The 6,329-nt window shown below is 30.9% G+C and overlaps 1 long non-coding RNA gene across 2 annotated transcripts; it reads left to right on the forward strand.

Annotated features, from left to right (window-relative positions):
- Positions 1 to 430: 430 nt before the first annotated feature.
- On the forward strand, positions 431 to 5,813 carry LOC129231740 (uncharacterized). 2 transcript variants are annotated; one of them, XR_008581282.1, is made up of 3 exons: positions 431 to 470; positions 1,561 to 1,639; positions 5,027 to 5,813. It is a non-coding gene; the product is annotated as an uncharacterized LOC129231740 (long non-coding RNA). The 2 variants fall into 2 exon arrangements; XR_008581283.1 differs by lacking the exon at positions 431 to 470 and adding an exon at positions 925 to 1,051 and having other exon boundaries at positions 5,037 to 5,813.
- The last annotated feature ends 516 nt before the right edge of the window (positions 5,814 to 6,329 follow it).

Here is a 6,329-nt window from a genome sequence, read left to right on the forward strand (position 1 = left end):
AAAAGTAAAAAGAAAATTTGAATTTTCACCATGTTTCTGATGTGGCGTAAAACCATGAAAATACGATTTTAAAGAGAGTATTTCGTAACAATAGCTCTCTTCATCTTTCAATCATCAATAGCTTTTATAAACAGAAAAAAGAGTTTATAAGCCGCGTAAAAGCAAGTGTTATTATACGCTGTAGTACTGGATTTTCGAATGCTACAGCTCCCACAATGCACTGCAGGGACGTTTTATACCCGCAGTGACGTCAGGTGAATAGGGCCATGCTGCTGTAACGTCACGTGAAGTATCCGATTCTTCTTACCTAGAGTCCCTATATGAAAACGTAGTTTTCAGAGTTGCGACAACGCGGTATCATTTTCCTATTGGTCGAAGACCGCCTGAGGCAGTGTTTCTTCTTCTCCCGTAGGATTAACATGGAGCGTATGACAGTGCTGTGGAAAAACCCAGAATCTGGAAAATTAAAGGTGAGTCCAAGATTTTAATGCTCATATTACTGTTCTATAATGTTCAAATTATACGTATGTAGCTTTACTTGAGTGAGTCCATTCCTATTTCTTTACCTAATGTGTAATTATATCAAGAACATGTGTTCCGGTGTGCTAAAATTCCCTTCTGACACTTTATTTGGGTCTTTCATAGTTAGTTTTCCTGTTAAATCGATTATTCCAATCACAACGTTATTGAAAAACAACACTTTAAGACAAGGCAAAAGTTTAAATTGTGTAAATTAAATTTTTTTAACGATAGATCTCTGTATTCAGTTTGGCGCGATCAATTTCGTGCTTGGCGACGAGTGGATGTAAACAAAACACACACTTGTGATGTACGTGAGGATGTCTTAACATGTGATTTGTATTATAAATGCTGAATGTTGCAGAATTTGTTTTTTTAAATAAATGTGACTTGATATTAAAACCCATTTTAACTTATGTTTTAATGTTAGGGCTTTTATTTTTGCCGATCATTGACAAAAATTGACTTATGTATCGTTTTTAATATTCCTTCAAGCTATAAAACTCCAAGTTAAATCTTCTCTTTATGCAACGTAAGTATTTACAGTGTCAAATTTTTGTTTTTTGAAAGGAGATACAGAGGAAATAAAATGCTTATACATTATAGAACTTTCAATGCTTGCTGGCAGTATCTTGTAAAAACATTTAGATTTAAGGAAAAACGATTTGTTATCATTTTCTGCCAAATATTTATTAGTTAAAAATTGTAAAGAAAAATGTCAATTCAATTATGAAATTAATGTCACCACATGAATTTGCAAAAGCGTTTGAGGTGGATATGAAGTAGAACACTTGCTTGACACACAGCAGTTTTTATCGATTTTTTAGGTTGAGCGAGCCAATTTAAAATGTACTATTTTATTAAAAATTTAATGAATTGTAGGAAGTTTTGGTTATTTTGGTAATTTACTCTTTTTTATTCAACAAGCATGTCACTCTCTGTGTGTTCCATCATAAACAGAAAACTGAGATGTTCTAAGTTCGTTTCAAGTAGTGTGTTGGTACTTTTTATTATGCTCTAATTAGGGTTACTAATTTTTAGGTTGCCTTGTTATTTCCTTTACATGCTACTCTTTCTTTATCACCTGAAGAATAAAGTGCATGCTATCACCCCGCTTCAGGTTAGTAAAAATTTCTATTTTTATTGAGAAAATGATTTTTAAATAATTATGGCCATGATTGATACATAATTAAGTTTTAACAAGGGTTGAATTACCTTTGAGATCAGGACCGTTATCATGGGCTTTTGAGATTGTAAAAGTCCTCCCAGCCACAGCTCTTGTTTGTCAGAAATTAGGTACATTTAAAGTTTTGCATGTTGAAATATCAATACTTTTATGATAAAATGCTGAATCAAAGATTTTTTAAGTGAAACTTTTTATGCAAGGGCTTTGAAGTTATGATCCAATCTTTTTGCGTGACGAAAAGTGGTGGGGATAAGCAATGTCGGTTAGAAGGAAAGCAGTGGCTTGCTTGCCTTCAGGTATGGGAGAAAAGTGAGACATTACACTCTTCTCGCTTCCTTTCTCATTTTGTATGGTTGCATGTACTGCGTTCAGGCAGCACGGAGATCAATATGTACATTTGTCGTAAACAGATCATTTCTCTTCTTAAGAAGGAAGAAGATGATCATTATCAATGGACACATGTATATAATTTTATGTAAAAATATGAATAAGAAACACAATCTGTTCAAAAGTATTTGATGAATAGTTAAAATGTTTCTCGTCTATCGTGTGTCATTATGACACAACCTGTTTCTTGGAATCAAACTTTAGAAAAATTCTACTCTTCTAGATCAGCAGAAAAATAAAGTACATGAAGCTCTCACCCCACATCAAGTTCGTAAAAATTTCGATATTTGGTGGGAAAATGATTTTTAAATAATCCTATCTCAATTAATGTGGAGTTAAATTTTAATTAGTGTATAATTGCATTTTAAAATAAAGGCTCATCGTGGGGTTTTGAGATTATCTGTAAAGATCAGGGTTCGAAAATATCCGATATTTTGATATACAGTCGAGTCCCGACTTATGCGAGGGATCCGTTCCAAGACACCTCGCGTAAGTCGAAATTTCGCGTTGTGGAAAAAGGTATGTGTAAAAACTTTTATAAACAAAACCAATCATTTTAGACACGTGTAAACACAACCTTAAACAGTTAAAAACCTTTTCTTAACCATACCTTACTGTTTCTTACATAAAAAACTTAATTTTTATTTGTATTTAAAAAAAAGCCCTTTTATTCAACATGAAATACTACTATGATGCACAAAAACAATGATCAATGGGAAAGAAAGACATAAAATAAACCAGTACTGTATATATGGCATGTAGTAAGGAGAACAAATGCCCTATAGTTGTACCGTACAAATGATTCAGTAATGATATTTGTAACTTAAAAAAGTGAAAATGATGATTTATGCTGCAATTTTTCTAATATATTTTTAAATACAGTTGCTTCATTGGTTCTTTTATAAAGTTTCCATCTATGGCATTACCCCTCTTCCTGGTTTCTTTAATTTACAATAAAAAACAGCTTCCAGTTTCATAATTTTTGCATTTTGCTTGGATACTATTACTCGGTGAACTTTTATGGATTTCCTTTTCTTGACCTTTAATTGTACGTATGGAAGATTCGCTCATACCGTCATACCTAATTGTTGTGCTACCCTTCGAAGCATTTTTTGGTTCAGCTTCAGCTTTTCAAGAAGCTTTACCTTTTCTTTAATTGTCAGAAACGTTCTCTTTTCTTTCTATTTTCACCAACTTTAGATAAAGCAGCGCTCCTAGGTGTCGTTATATTTCGTTAAATTTCGCATTTAGAATGAAAAAAAAAATAATGGAAAATGAGAAGTAGTTATTTATATAAGCGATAAAAGACTAGTACAGTGTGGGTACTTCTGCTCTCAGTGATTCTAAAGGGATGAAGGTCCGTTCACGAAAAGAACTTACTCACCGCGGTTCCTTTCCAAAAATTTTCATGTTGCGGGCGAAGAATTCGCGCTAGCTCAAAAATTCTTTACTGTTGAAAAAATCGCGTTATAGCCATTTCGCGTAAGTCGGATCGCTTTGTAGCGGGAGTCGACTGTATATTGGATATTTTGATATTCATCTGATATGTTTTCAACCAATGCAAAGTAAAGTGTTTAGTAACTGCTTCCTTAAATCAGAGTTATTTATTTTCTTATATTATTATTATAATGCATCAACTTTAAAAGTAATTTTTCTTTCATTATTTATATTCATTTATTACATGTTCATTATTTTGCCTCACCCACTCAAAAAGTAATTCAATTGCATCCGAGTTCATTTCAACCACTCATAAAAATAAATATATAAATAAATAAATATTCAATTTATCAGAGCTTATCTTAATTTGTTGAAGTCTTTAGAAAATCAATACTTTTGTCAGAAGAAATAGAACATTGAAATAAAGGGGAATTCAAATGCTCTAAAACAGTGGTGGCTTTTAAAACTGATTCATGTGGCCAGCTGAAATATCAGGTATAGATAAATGAATTTACTAAAAAATGTGGCTTTATTTTAAAGAATTTAAATTCAAGCATCAGTATATTGCATTCTCTATATTTTTACTTCACTTAAATTTATATATTAAAAACAAACAAAAACAGTTTATAATTAATTTCTTTAGTATGCACTCACATTTTTTCAATCACAATCACAAGTAAGCGCTTTGATGAGGTAGTGGCATTCACGTAAAAGTTTAAGACAGGAGTTCAATTTTTTTCCCCGCAATCTTGACTAAAACCATTAAAAAAATTAATTCATAGTTTTCTGAAAAGTACTCAGGACTGCTAAAATAACACTTTCTGGAATAAAATTTGTTCAATATAACTGTACCATGTGATTTCATTATTGGATTTGTAGGACCATAGGAGCTATTTGTTGATCAAAAAATAAAATAAAAATATTAATATTATTCAAATAATTGGAACCCGTACAACATGTCCCTTTGTCCAACGTGCCCCACCTCCCTCTACAATTTTGTTGTGAATATTCCTAAGTGAGGTGCAGAAAAAACAAGCAAGTTTTATCACGGTTCCTAAAAAATTAAGAATCACGAACGTTCATTACTTATTTTAGTCATCATAAACTGATTTCTCTTCTTAAAGGCAAAGATGATGCACAGTAACAAATATGTACATAATTTTATATACATAATTAAATGAAAAACAATCTATGCTAGTCAAAAGAGACTGATGAATTATGTAAAATATTTCCCTGTAATATGTGTTTTACTTTTTCAAGTGTTTTTAAAACACACAACATTATTTGAAATTAAATTTTACAACACACTTAATGCAAAGTAGTTGAAATACAGCTCTATTTCAATTAAAGTGTGTTTATTTATTTTACAGTTATAATTTTATGAACTAGTTTAAAAAAACATTCCTGCCAATTTGTGTTCAGCCGTATTGATGATTTAGCACATTTGAAGAGTTTTACTTCTGCTTTTAAATTTATTTGCCCTTAATGTTTTTTAAGTTTCTTCCAGATATTCTGCAACTTGAAGAAAGCTCAACTACTAGCTGAACTATAGCCCTGATGCAGATGTTCTAGAAAACTCATGATAGTATTGTACTGTTCGCTTAAAGAATTGTATAATAGAATGATCTCCAATATTTAGTTTACAAGGATGTCCAGAAATCATTTTCCAAGTTTTCTTTGCATGACAGCTTTATCAAAACTAATGAAGTTGTTTAAAAAAAATAATGAACTTCCATACATAATATGCCATTCATGTTTGTTATGCTTCTTATTATGCTGATGACTTCAGGAAATTTGTTGCTAAAATGGTCTTTGGACTTTCAGCAATGACATGCAAACCAACAAAAATTCTCTGTTTAAATGCTGAATAGTGTAATTAAATGAAATTTTGATCTTCTTCATACAAACAGTGCTGTATTTCTGATTTGTCACGCTTATTATCATATTTATTATCATTCATTTGTATAATAATATTGAAATGTAAAGAGGTAAAACAAGCAATAATTTTGCAACAGAAATTGAGAAATAACTGGAATTCTGTTTTGAGTCTCTAAATTTAGAGTTTTGAATTTGTTTTGTAAAACAAATGCGTTAAGGTTTATGCTTGTTTGTCATGTAAAAATATTGTTTTCAATTTAGATTTTTAATAAATTTTTCGGTATTCAATGCAAGGCTAAAAAATTCAGGTATACATAAAATTATGAAAGATATATTTAGGTTTGTTTATTTCAGCATTAAATGAACAGTTCATTGATGCTTATTCTCTTTGTGTAGTTATCCAGAAATCCCCCCCTCTCAAGAAGAGATTTTTCTCCCCACTTAAATTACAGGACATGATTTGAATAACTGCAAATAACTCCAATTTTGGAAAGGATAGGTAGCAACTGTTATCTTAGTCCACTTCCGACTGTCAATGCACCTTCTCTGTTTCTGACTAAATTCTGGAAGCATTTTTCAGCATGTTGGAATATAGGTCATATTCATCCATCCATGATACAGGGTAATGAATGGAATTGCAATCTATGTGAAAAAATCTGAACAAAAATTCAATTTATTTCAATCAAGGTTTTTTTTTTTTTTTTTTTTTTTTCACAAACATTCACTTCACAAATAGTATAAAAGAAAATAAATTACAAGCATCAGTATATTTTGCCCTGTCTAATCGAAACTCCCTAATTGAGTAGATGGGAGTAAAACCTATAACAAAATTTCTTTTCTTTATTTTTCTATGCTTATAAACGACTGAAATTTTTGATTAAACTTGTGTTTTGTCCATAGTTATTAGTTTTAGGAAATGATA

The sequence above is a fragment of the Uloborus diversus genome, chromosome 10 (genome assembly GCF_026930045.1).
Source record: "Uloborus diversus isolate 005 chromosome 10, Udiv.v.3.1, whole genome shotgun sequence".
In the NCBI taxonomy this organism is placed as follows: domain Eukaryota; kingdom Metazoa; phylum Arthropoda; class Arachnida; order Araneae; family Uloboridae; genus Uloborus; species Uloborus diversus.